The sequence below is a fragment of the Canis aureus genome, chromosome 20, assembly GCF_053574225.1.
Source record: "Canis aureus isolate CA01 chromosome 20, VMU_Caureus_v.1.0, whole genome shotgun sequence".
In the NCBI taxonomy this organism is placed as follows: domain Eukaryota; kingdom Metazoa; phylum Chordata; class Mammalia; order Carnivora; family Canidae; genus Canis; species Canis aureus.
The window spans coordinates 22,573,391-22,586,940 of record NC_135630.1 but is presented as its reverse complement, the minus strand read 5'-3'; the positions used below and the strand labels follow the sequence as shown (position 1 = coordinate 22,586,940).

The window sequence follows — 13,550 nt, the reverse complement described above, 5'->3', positions numbered from 1 at the left end:
GTATTCGGGAGCCCACGTGATTGGCGTGCACACTTGTGCACAGGCGGGGCTCCTTGCAGACCTCACACAATACCTGAAATTGTGTATTGTGCACAGTGTTGCTGTCGCTGCAGCGGAAGACCTTCATCCTACTGCTCACTCCTCGGCTCGACAAAAGCAATTTTTCACTCCCGGGCTTTGCAGGGGCCAGGTGTGCATTCCATAATACGCCTATTATACAGCCCTTCTCGGTAGCCATCGCGTATACAATGACCCTTCTGATTTGTCCTATTGCGTGGTTGCCAAGGACTTTGGTCCCCACCCAGTACAACTTGAGGTATGCCTTTCCCATATATTTTCGGGCAAAAAGAAAAAAAAAGAAAAAAAAAAGAGAGAGAGACAAATGCACCCCTGCCTCTTTGTTTTCAGACAGACAAAAGCAATTGGCATATGCCTTCCCCCCAGACCCAGGTGCCTGCAGCTCGGGCGCCCTAAAAGAGGAAACCTGTTCCCCTCCTCCCAGGTTTCTGGTTTCTCCACCCCACCTCCCCGCAGCCCTCCGCTCCCTGCACCCAGGGCTTCCGGCCTCCACCCCGACATTCCAGGTAACCTGACTCCCCCGACGGCAGAGGCGGGGGCCGGTGCCGGGAGGGCGCGGCCACGTGACCTCCCCGCCCGCCGGGAGCGCGCGCCCCACTCGGGGAACCGGGGGAGCCCAGCGCCCTGCTTAGAGACCGAAGTTGAAAAGCATTAGATTTGCCGAAAGGCCGCTTGCTTCTGCATCAGGCAGCGTCCCCTGTGATCATCGCAAGTGCAAGGGCGAGGCGGGCCGCGGGGTTTTCCTGGCGTGAAGCGACCCGCCGGGCGAAGGCGGCGCGAGTCTGACGGCGGAGGCCGGGCGGGGCGCGGGGGCAGCCTGGGCTGGGAAGGGCGCCCCCCGGCGGCTCCCTCGCTCTGCCCCGGCTCTGCCCTCGCAGCTCTCGCCGCTGACCTGTGAAATGGGAGAAAGTATTATGATGTCATATATAATAAATATATAATAAAATGGGAGAAAACATTATAATATCATATGTATAATAAAATGGGAGAAAATAGATCACATATTAATATATAATAAGTATATAATAAAATGGGAGAAAATATTATATCATGTTAATATATAATATAATAAATATATAATAAAATGGGAGAAAACATTATATATAATATATTATATATAAAATATAAAATGTATAATAAAATGGGAGAAAAAATATATAATATATAAAATATATAAAATGGTAGAAAATATTATATTTTATATTATATATAATAAATGTATAATAAAACGGGAGAAAATATTATAGTATCATATATAATAAATATATAATAAAATGGGAGAAAACAATATCATATATTATATGTAATAAATATATAATAAAATGGGAGAAAATATCACATATAAATATATAATAAATATATATAATAAAATGAAAATATATCATGTTAATATGTAATATAATAAATATATAATAAAATGGGAGAAAATTATATTTTATATATAATAAATATATAATAAAATGGGAAATATATATAATAAATGTATAATAAATGGGAGAAAATATATATAATAAATGTATAATAAAACGGGAGAAAATATATTATATATAATATAATAAATGTATAATAAAACGGGAGAAAATATTATAATATATAATATGTATAATAAATATATGATAAAATAGGAGAAAGTCTCCCCCAAGGAGCCGGGCCTCCTCTCCAGCGCCCGCTAGCCAATGAGCCAAGCAGCCTGGAGGCCCGTGGCGTGGGCGCCGGGTGCTGGGCGCTGGGTGCTGGGTGCTGGGCGCTGGGTGCTGGGTGCCGGGCGCCGCGCACACGGGGCCGAGGGAAGCGTGCGCTCCCCGCTCCCAGGGGTTGGGGCCCAGCGAGGAGGGGGCGGGGTGGGAGGCGGGCGTAAGGCGGCCGGACGATCGCTGCTGCGGGCGAGCACTTCCCGCGCCCGGGCACGTGCCACGTTCCTTCGCGCCTCGCGAGGGCCCGTCCAGCGGCCACGGTACCGTCCTCGCCTCCCGCCGGGTGTGGGGCCGCTTGCCCCGGGGCACACGGGGCGGGGCCGGGAGGCTGCGCAGGCGCGAGGCGGCCCGCGGGGTCCGGCCCCAACCTGTGCGCGCCGCAGGCCGGCGAGGGCCCGGTTGCTGTGGGCGCGGGGACGGCCCGGCCCTCTGTCCCGAGGGCAGGGAGGCTGCCCGGGGCGCCCCCGAGGACGCGTCAGCCACCGCTGCCCTTTGATTCCTCGGGGCCCGCCCCCTGGACCCCAGTCCTGACGGTGCCGCGACCCCCCCCCGACCCCCGAGGCAGCGGCACCGCACCGTCAGGGAGAGGGGAAACCGCGCTCCCAGCGGTTAACTGCAGGGAGCCTGTGAAGCAGAACTTGGCCTCAGCCGAGTGGGGCTGGATGGCCTCGAAGTCCTCTCCTCCATTTAATGGTTCGTTTGCCCCCCGCTGACGCCGAGCGCTGACCTTTCTGAAACCTAGTCCGGGGCAGGCAGGGTTTCTCCGGGACCCCAAGGGCAGCACTGACGGTGGACTATCCTCAGCTCGGTTTGCCACCCAGGACGGCAAAAGGACCAAACGGAAGGTGGTTTCCCACAGAAGCCAACATCTTGATATATGTTTTTTAATAACTTGAAATGCCAGCCACTAGGGTTTTCTGAGGATCATGGGGAGATACATCCTCTGACCTGGTGTATAATCCTTTATCTCCGGATGCTGGGCTAATTACTGCAGCTCCCTTGGGCATGGGTCTGAATAGGAAATATTCTGGTGTTTAGCAAATGCCAGATTGATGGGAATTAACCCTGGGTCCACTGTTTTTGGTTTTGTTTTGTTTTTATTTTTTTTGATTTATTTTTATTTTTTATTTTTGTTTTTAATTTTCTATCCCTAGGTGATGGGGATTGAGAAGTCTTGGAAATCCTTGTGTAGTATAATCCCCTCTTCTCTACACTAGAAATACAGGTATCTGAAAGTTTGCTACACTTGGTTTTGATTTTATTGAGTACTAATATTGGCCTCACTCATTGGTAAAAATATTGGGAAGTGTAGGTGTAGGAAAACCTAAGTTCTAGTTTTGGACCTGCTACTAGCCAGCCTTGGGGCAGTTCATACTGATTCTCACCCATAGGGCCTTGGTTTCCTCATCTTTAAGGAACATTAAATAAAAATTGGGGCCAGGCCGGTGGTTTTCAAATCAGAGCAGCTGTGCTTTTGTCTTTTCCATATTGGAGTTATCTGAGTTTTGTATAAGATGTTTAAGAAATGGAAGAGAGAGAGAGAAAAAAAAAAAAAAAGAAACGGAAGAGAGATTCACTGCTAACAACTGTTATAAACCCCCTGTTCCAGGGGCCCACTGAGTTGGTTAGCTCTAACGTTTTACAATTCTTTTTTTTTTTTTTTTAAGTAGGCTCTGTGCCCAATGTGGGGTCATGACCCTGAGATCAAGAGTCACATGCTCTGCTGACTGAGCCAGCCAGGCACCCCTTTACAATTCTCTTAAAGGCACTTGGTGATGGCCGTGCTTCTTGGGAATCACATTTGTTTCCTTTGGCTGGATTATAAATTGCACAAAGCAAAGGAGCAGAAGACAAGGCCAGAAGTGAGGTTTCAGTCCAGATTTGGGCTTGCCATGGATGCTGGGCCAAGGAGCGTGGGCACTGCGTAGTTGGAATTCGGGAGCCATCAGTGGTTTTTGAGAGCAAAATGTTGTCAGTTATGATTTGCAAGGCAGCTGTGAGTAACGGAGACCTGACCAAGAGTGGCCCAAGCCACTCGGTGAGGAAGCAACCGTATTTCCCTATATAAAAAGCCTCCGGAGATGGACAATGTAGGATGGGCTCCAAGCAGTCATTAGGGATCCAGGCCCCCTTCTGGTTTTCTGCTCTTCTGTTCTAGTGAAGCAAGCTTTCGTCCTCCTAGTTCTTTCAGGGTCCCAGTTGGCTCCCGGACCCCACCTGCCACGCTTGCCTTGCTGGCTAGAAGGAGGAAGGGGGAACCGTGCCGGGGTGTGCATCCCAGCTGAGTCAGCTTGCTTTCATCAGCCTTCTCAGCAGTCCCTCACGACCCAGTTTTTTACATCTCTTTGGCCAGAACTTAGTCTCATTGCCACACCTCATTTCGGAGGAGGCTGGGAAGTGTACAATTTGCTCTAGTCAGCAACGTGACTGGCTGAAAGGCCTCTGATACTAAGAGAGAAGGGAGGATGGATGTTGGGAGGCAGCTGGTGTGTAGTCTCTGCTACAGAAAATGATCCAAATTCTGCCCTGGATTCATTTATTTGGTGGCAATAGATGGGAAAGTAGGGCCTGGGGAGAGGAAGTGAGGACCTGATACTAAAGATGGGGAGGGGGATAGGAGGGGCACTAATCAGACAAGGGCCTACAGGGATTTTGTTGGCTGGGCATGAGGGAGTAGGGGGATGTAAAGAAAAGGCCCAGTTTTGGAACCCTGTGAAAGGGACGCTGGTTTTGCCAGGGCCTCAAATAAAAAAGTTGGAGGAGAAGGAGTTTTAGGAAAGGAGGTCATGAATGAGATTTTGGACACCTTGAGTTTCTGGTGCTGGTGGCACACCAGGATTGGAGCTTGGGGAATTTGTGTCAGATATTTCCAAGTCAGTATCAAGTTTACCTAAATTTTTAAATCCTCATATCTAGGATGGCCTAATGTCTGAGATACTCTTCTGGGCTTCATAAGTTGTTACTTAAGGACATTCTGTTACTCTTGATGGAGTAGGACAATGGGGTTGCCTCTTGTCTGCTGAACCTAAGAGCCACAGAGGTTCTCTCCCACCATTGGGCTTAAGGATCCTGATAGTTATGACAGGGATAATGTTTCAGGCAAATAAAGGCACACTTCTTAAAAGGCTTCTGCTCAGATTCCCTATGTGTTTTTCTACCCTAGATAGCTCAAATATGGGCACAATACAAAACCCTTCAATTCTGGTCCAGAGGCATTTCTTAGCAGCAGACTTCCTTATTTCCATTTTGCTCTCAGCTTCCACCTGGCCTCACTTGACCTTCCTTGCCTGAGGCTCATTGTCAGGGTGGCACAGACTAAGGGGTGCTGCCTCTGTATTCAGGAGGGATGTATGTGAGGAGCCATGTCCAACATCTCGAGTCCAGGAGAAAAACTTACAATGAAAATGTGGAGCTGAGATCCCAAGTTGGATGGGGAGTGGCAGCAGTTAAGGAGGTTAACAGTAAAGGTGGTCAAGAGACTAAGGGTTAAGGCAAGGTGTTGTGAGCCAAGGCAGCAGAATTTAAATCCGCTGAGCACAGGGTGTGGCATGGAAAGCCCTAAGCGCATCTTACCTGGATAAAAGCAGCTCCTTAAAGACAACCGAGGTTGAGACAGTCCCAAGTGTGGGGCCTTAAAAAAGACATGCTCAAAAAAAAAAAAAAAAAAAAAAAGACATGCTCAGTGAGAGAAGAAAGAGTAGTCTTCCCCCAGCTTGCCTGTAGTGACTAGTAAGCCTAGTTATATAAACCTAGATTGGACATCTTTTCCTTCAGAATTTTGGAGGCATTGATCCTTTGTCACCTAGCCCAGGATATTGCAGTTGAGGATAGTAATTCTGACTACCAGTCCTCTATTTGTGACCTTTTTTCTCTTTCCAGAAGCTCTTAGTAGCTTTTCAATTTGACATCCAAGTGCTTTGCTGTAAATCTTTTATTATTCAGTGTGTTGTTCCCTTAATGGGCCCTCCCTCAAGCATGAGGAGTTTTCTCATATTATCTCTTTGATAATTTCTTCCATGATTATTATTTCCTGTTTTTTTTTTTTTTTGATTCTTTGTGGAAATCCTATTAGTCACATATGAGATCTCCTAAACATCTTTTTCTCTCTTATTTTTCATCCCTTTGTATTATATTCTGTGGCTCTCAATATTGCCTTCTTTATAGGGCAATGAAAACATTTTTTTTTTTTTCCTATTATCATCCAAAGGGTGGTCATGGGATAGGGCCAGGGAAGGCTTTTTGTCACTGGCACTTTGGTAGGCAGGTGATCTGAAGTTTCCCCTCATTTGTAGCTGGTCACCATCCACATGGCTCTAGTCTTTCCTGTGATTTGACCCAACTGAAGCTCATTGGTCCCTTGGATTTCTAAATGGAAAAGGAGGCCTTCTTTGCAACCTCAGTCCTAGCTTTCTGTGTCTCTTTGTCTTAGAACATATGTTCAGACTTCAGGTTAGTAATATAATTAAGGAATTGAAGAAGTGGATGATTATGAATGAATAACCTATTGTTATTAGTATACATAGAGTGATTTTAGTTCTACACAGATCCTGATGATTTGGTTGTATGGCTTCAAGCAGCCAACCACCTGTATTGCCTGAAGAAGCTGCTTTTTCTGGCAGAACTTGGGATTAACCTTCATTTTAGAATATTTTCTTTTGAACATCATATTGGCATAATACAAATTTAAGAATGCTTGCTTGTTTATTGTTTTTTAATAGAATTTGAGGATTTTAACAAATAGCAAAAATAATCTTTTACTCTACCCTCTATTGAGCCTACCTTTTTTTTTTTTTTTAAGATTTTATTCATTTATTCATGAGAGACACAGAGGAAGAGAGAGAGAGACACAGAGGCAGAGACACAGGCAGAGGGAGAAGCAGGCTCCATGCAAGGAGCCCGATGTGGGATTCGATCCTGGAACTCCAGGATCACACCCGCTGAGCCACCCAGGGATCCCCGAGCCTACCTGTCTTATAGGAAGTCGAGGCCTTGCCAGAGTACTCCCATGTCCTGCCCTGCCCCCCTGCCCCCAGACCTTTAGCAAACTCTCTTCTTTTTTAAAGATTTTTTTTAAATTCCCTTATTCATGAGAGACACACAGAGAGAGGCAGAGACATAGCAGAGAGATAAGCAGGCTCCGAGTGGGAAGGCCAATGTGGAACTCGATCCTGGGACCCTGGGATCATGACCTGAGCCCAAGGCAGATGCTCAACCACTGAGCCACCCAGGCGCCCCAGCAAACTGTCTTCTGTTTACATTCTATGGTGCTGCTACACTATCTTGGCTCTTCCATTTTGGGGCCATCTCTTGCTATCTTGCATGCTTCTCTGCTCTTCCCTTCTTGATTCCTCTTCCTCTCATTCTAAGTTGGTGTTTTTGAGTAGGCGATTTGTGGATGTCCAGCATTAGAATCTCCTGGGGCGGGACCAGATCTCTTGGATCAGCACCTCTGGGGGTCAGATGGGGGTGGCTGAGGGGTCTGCTTGCTGGTCAGGCAATCCTGGGGATTCTCTTGCACATTGGAGTTCAAAATATTCAAATTCCCAATATCTGCCTAGCTCAGTTCCTGACCCTGTGTCATATCTTCAGTCCTTCCTCTTGGGGAGTTCATACACTGGCTGACTTGACTCTCCTCAAAGCACCAGAGGCTCCCCTCCAGCTCTGACTATTTATTTAGCATTGAATCTCCTAATTCCAACTATTCACAGGGACTCTCCTCAATGCTAGATATGACCGCTCATGCTTGCCATCAATTGGCACAACATCCCCAAGAGTTAGGTAATTTTCTCCTAGGTTATTTTATGGATGAGACCACAGAGCCTGGGAGGGATATATATGGTAGGACTTGTTTTGTTAGAATCATAATAAGCATGTATTGAATACATGGATGAGACAATGATTTACCCTGTACACACTATCTTTGTAGACTTTATGTAAAGTCTAGATTTGTTGTTCTTTTTTTGTGATACTTCTGCTAGGGCCGCTGGGAGGTAGCAGAGGGGGAAACTAAGTTAGGTGCAAGAATTCACCATCAAAGTGCAAAAGCCACGGGACCCTCCCGCGAATATGACAGGGTTAGCTAGGAGTGATCTAAAATGAGGCTTTACCCAGTTGTATTTTTTTTTTCTTTTTGGTGGAATTGTGTGGTGCTTGTTGACTGTTGATTATTGCAGAGCTGGGTCAGTCAGAGGTCAGGAAGGCAGGGAAGGGGGAAGCTGTGGCTTACAGATGGAACAAGCAGTTCCACCATCCTGTGCAAGATCTCTGGAAAAAAACGCAGGGTTTAAAAACCCCATTTTGGCACTTTTCTTTGTAAAATTATCTGAAGAACAGATCACTGCACTGTTCACACTCTGCATATGAAACAATACAAATGTCATAGGGAAGAAAATCCCATTGTGAGAAAGCAGTTAGAATAATTGCACGTTAGAAGAATTAGGTCACCGCTGGCCAGATCTGGTGGCGACTGGACTCCGTCTTAGTGCTTGAGAGAGGAATGTTTGATCCAACAGGGAGTGGCCATTGAGTGCACCCCCTCAGCTTCACAGGTTGCTGTTAGATCCCAGGGGGTTGACTGCTTCCTCCGCGGAGCTCCCCCCTACAGCTGGAATTGAGGCTTGTTTCTCCAGCTGTCTAACCTTCAGTTTTATCTGTCTCTCGTTGACCTCTTAGTTTTATAACGAGTCGGTTTATTTGCTTGTGCAAATTGAGTTTTCTTAGAAATAGAACAGAGCTAGAAAGAGGCCAAGGTTTTGATTGTTTCCTCTTACGAAGGAGAAACAGCCATGGGACCAGGCATTGCAGAGACTCTTCCTGCTAGGACAGTCCCTGTTGTTGGTTTATTTTAAGTCTGCCTAGTTAAATCTGGTGGGCTGAGAAATACCGTCTCTCTGGTTGGAGGTGGAACTATCTGCAGGGTTTACAAGCTAATTACTTCTCAATTCCCTGGGAGTTCAGAGAATTTGCTTAGCAACTGGCCTGACCAGTCCCCTTCCCCCACCTGCCCCCCAACGTCACTGTACTCACTGGTGGGGCTGATGGAGCAGTTTTTGAACTAAACCACGATTAGACATTTTGTGAAAATGGTGCCAGTCTTTTCCTCGATGGGACCCGAGCCTGTAACCCAGTCCAACAAAATGACGGAGAACAAGCCAAAAAAAACCTTTTTAAGAAACAACACAGGCAGTAGGAAATCCTACTGGTCAGGGCTTGTTTTCCTGGCTCAGGGCCTCATTCCAACCTGTTGCAATCAGCTCGAGAGTGTCTATAGGGACACCCTGGTGCAGGGGCCCCTCAGAGGAAAGGAGCTTTCACATTTCTGTTTGACTGGGCTCCTTGCCAGAGGCTAGGTTCAAAGTGCAGTTTCCAGTAATTTGCTGGGACTTCTCTGTGGGTTTGATAGGCCAGGACAGAAGCCTGCAAGCCGAAGTAATATTTCCTGATTTCTGTCATTTCTTAAGACAGGAGGGAAGGCTGCAGAGGGACTGGGGGTTGGAGGGCTTTTGTTGGCTCTGAGATCAGAGGGGGCCTTCCCTGCCTCCTGGCTTCCCTGGCCCTTTCTCCTTGTCTCGTCGAGGGCCCTGGGCAGCCTGGCACTGGGCTGGAATGGCGTGAGCTGCCCTCCAGGGCAAAGGTGGGGTGCCCATTCCGTGCGGCCAGCAAAGCCCTCTGTTGATTTACTGCACGCTAGTGCTGTTTGGAGCTATAAAGTTGTCGAGTAATGGCAATATGTTCTTGTTTTCTCCTATCTGTAGGATGAAAGCGAACATTTTTATAATCCTCCCCTCCTCACCACATTTAGTTCCCTGGTGTTGAACATGTGGGCTTGATTAAAGGAGAGAAAGAGCCACGGAGAGGAGTTAGATTCTCCATCCCCTCCTTCCCCTCAGCCACCAAGGCCCCAAGCGTGGAGGGCAGGGCCCGGGCCTCGTCGTCTCATCGTGGTGTGTCTATCAGAGGACTCAACACGTCATGATTCATCGTCGTGATTCTGAATGAATGGTTTACTCAGTGAAGGGGTGGGCAGTCGCAGTGGAATCTCAAGTCAAAGAAGTATTCGGTGGAACAGTGTAACTCCTGTGTGGAGTACAGGCTCCTGGGAGTGGTGCTTTATTGATTTTATTACAACTTATTTGCAACGAGGAGGAACTGTCTTCCAAAAAGGTTTGCTCCAGTGCCTGTATCAGCCACTCACCACTTCAGAGGACCCAGCTGAGCATGGAAGGCAGCGGGGGACAGAGGAGAGAGAAGTGGCAGGAGCCAGGGTTGAATTCATCGAAGTTTTTAGCCACATGCATCAAGTGGCGATCACCTTTCCAGCATCCTTTCACTGCCTCCAACACCCTGAAATCCAGGAAAACAAGACTGGACAAAAACCCAGGAATGTACAAAGGGGAGTTACTTCCTTCTCCCCCCCCCCCCAAGTTCCTTCCTTACATCCTTAGTTCTCCTACAATGCACTTCTTTTCATTTGCTAATTCGCCTCAGAGAGACTGACTATATGTGCTGCTTTTCCTCTAGCTTGGAAACTTGGATTATAGCAATTTAACATTATAACATAATTCCACTGCAATAAAGCAATTTGGGGCTGGCAGTGTGATGGAGTGGATGTCGGTGGAAGTGGGGAGTTTACTACAATGGATTTTTTTTTCTGTGTTCGTTTAAGAAAAGCTAGCATAAAGCCATGTGGGTACGAAATCCGATTTAAATACATTTCAGCAGTCTTTAGTTACCATTAAAGAAACCCCAGAAACCTTGTGGCAAATTGCGGATAGGACCAGGCACCAGGTGGCTCCGAAGGTAAGTCTCAGGGAGGTGGAGAGCAAAGAAGAGATGAACTGAGAAACTCTCCTTGCTCAGTGACTTCTCATACCGTGGTGTAATGAGATTGGGTAATGTATTCTTGAGTGAAGCAAGGACCGCTTTCTCAGCATCCAACAGCTCCCATAAGGAGGGCCAGGGATTTCCCAACATGTACCTGACTATGACACATCTCTGTTTAAAAGAAGACAGGCACCTGCAGGAGACACTAGCTTTAAAGTTGATTTAAAGCACGTGTTCTGCTTCCTCTCAGTTCCTGCATGTGCTAGTGATCGGGGCATGTGATAAACCGCTTCGTGCCTCCTCTATCTGTAATGTTAGGCCTTTGGCATTTATGGAGATAACATCACCAGTTTCATCTACTCATGAGACATCCTAAAAGCCCTCAATATGTATAATTTGTATCTCCGTCAGGCCGAAAGCTCTGAAATTTTATCTTGTGCGTGGAAGCAGGCCTCTTGCCAGGGAATGAAGTGCCCAACTACATCACTAAGATTCTGTTGTTCTTCACATATCTCAGGTGATACGGCCCATAAGTCCTGTCGAGTGGTCTTTTGGTTCCTTGTGAGGAAATGCTGTACAGGAGTCAGTTTGATGGAAATGACCAGTGACGATCTAAGAAAATGAAAGCTCTTAGCCAAGAAAACATTGTATATAGAATTTGTAATCGTTTATTTTTATCCTCATTAACTTATGAAGAAGCTGAAAGAGTTCCTTAGGCTTCTCGAAGGTGCTTTCCTACATGCCACGGTGGATGTTACATGCTACAGTGATTTTTAAGAATTTGAGAATTTGTTTAAAACTTCCAGGGTCATTGATTTCATTTTTTTTTCTTTTTTTCCAAAGAGTTTTTATTTATTTATTCATGAGAGACACAGTGAGAGAGAGAGAGAGGCACAGACAGGAGCCTTGCAAGGAGCCTGATATGGGATTCGATCCCAGATCCTAGGATCATGCCTTGGGCCAAAGGCAGATGCTCAACCGCTGAACCACCCAGGCAGGCATCCCTGATTTGATTTTTCATTTTCACTGTGCTTGGGATATCCTGGAAAAGATTGCCTAGGTTATCAGGCTGTTAAAATTATTTTTATTACTCATTTTGGGACAAGCACTGTCAGAGGCCCTGTGGCAATTAGATGACCAGTATTGAAATGAATGGCATAAACAGTATATTTATAGCATCTCTAAGCTACGGAATGGCTACATAAGTAAATGGGAAAAAAAAAAAAAAAAAGTAAATGGGAATGCCTTGATTAGAAAACCTTAGAAATTAAATGCATTAGGAGGCAATTACTCGTATTGCACAAGAATTCCTCACTGCAAGAGAAGGTTGGCTATAGGTTATGCGTCAGGTATGGGTGGTGTTTCTTTGGTTCTTTAATTGAGGTTGTTCTGCCAATTAAGTACAGACCACTCCCAAGCAGCTCTTCCTTTCCACCCCCATACCCGCCTCCTCTTTTCTTTTGGAATCCTTTCTTCCAATTCAATTATTCCGAAGCCAGCATAACAACTGGGTGGGAAGGAGGAAGGAACTAAAACGTAATGAGTGTCTTCTCTGTTTTACAGACATTATTTCATTTAATTCTCCCAACACCCTCTGAAGTGAGGTACTGATAACACCCCATTTTGCAGATGATGTTCAGAAATGTTATGTAACTTGCTCTAAGGGTACCGCCATCCGGATTTGTGCAGCTGTGAGGACGGAGCTCCTGCAGTGCCTCCCTCCTCATCCTCCACCGGGAGAATGTGGCCTGTTTGTGGGGCCTGTTTGTGGTTGGGTGAAGGGCATTTCTTGGATTTCCTCCTTCTCCCCTCAAGGGCTGATCACTTCATCTCATTTATACTGGGTCTCCCTGATACACTGAAAAATGTAGTTCAGTTAAGGAACACATCTATTGTAGAAAGCAAGGAACATCTGATCCCTTTTTTCCCGTGTCTATGAATGTTAGAGTTCAAGGGTCATGCATGTAGTAAATGCTCTTCCAGAAAAGCCACTCTTTAAACGCATGTCACCTTATTCTTTATTTTCAAAATAATCCCAGACATCTCAGCCGGAAAGCTACACATCTAGGCTGTAATTTTAAATTTATCACTATGCTATCCTTGTGAAAACTTTCGACTCAACTCTTCCCCCCCCCCTCAAATATGTCTAATACCACCATTACCTACTAACCGTGGATTGAAATAGCAAGTCATTATGATGTCTGAATTAACATCCAAAACACACTGGTTTTCTTCCAGGGTTCTCATATCTATTATTGTTAAAACATATAACTTATAAAACTCAAATGGTTTTCCCAAGCCAATTCTCTAATCACAGACATAAATTTCACTCCATTAAGGAAAGGAAACCGGGCAGTATGGCTAAAGTTAGGAATATGATCAAATTTCAAGGGAAGGAAAAAAAAAAAAGATTAGGCGTGGAATTCTTTCCATTGCTTTTGCTTGTGAAACATGGTTAAAATAAAACCCTGCTTTCCTGCACACATAAAGTGTGCAGTCCTTTAAAGTGAGAGGTTAGATCTGGGTAGCGCTCTGATTTGGCGGGGCGCTTTGCAGTATCTGAGTGCTGCCCACTTTTCCTTGGAACGGTAGAAGGGGTCCTGGGACTCGTGAGAGAGCCAGTAAGACAGGTTCTCCTCCTTTCTGGATCTTAGGGTGGTTGGGAATTACTCAGTTGCATTTTCTCCCATGAAATACCTGTTGCATATGTATGAGTCCTCTAAATAATGATGGTCCCCAGCACTTGTGATAACTAGGCAGGCCTATAAATAAGGAACAGGGATGTGGGGGTGGGGGGCAAAGTCCAGCTCCATGTGCTATGGATGGTAGATTTAGTGGTATTCTTTTGATTGCTACTCCTGAAAATACCTCAGCCCCTCAAGGATTGCTTTTTAATGTTAATCAAGATTTTTCTTAATAGAAGTCTCTTTTCAGTCTGTTAGGCCTGCTTTCTTG

General features: G+C 45.9%; 2 long non-coding RNA genes across 4 annotated transcripts in view; both read left to right on the top strand.

The window, feature by feature from the left end:
- The window catches only part of LOC144291537 (uncharacterized), a 32,697-nt gene that overhangs the window by 747 nt on the left and 18,400 nt on the right, over positions 1-13,550 (top strand). For 2 of the 3 annotated variants that reach the window (XR_013358866.1, XR_013358864.1), the window contains one exon: positions 97-316. This is a non-coding gene — a long non-coding RNA (uncharacterized LOC144291537). The remainder of the gene's footprint in view (positions 1-96; positions 317-13,550) is intronic. The other variant, XR_013358865.1, reaches the window with a different exon arrangement.
- On the top strand, positions 2,161-10,365 carry LOC144291535 (uncharacterized). The gene is made up of 3 exons (XR_013358862.1): positions 2,161-2,617; positions 2,927-2,997; positions 9,527-10,365. It is a non-coding gene; the product is annotated as an uncharacterized LOC144291535 (long non-coding RNA).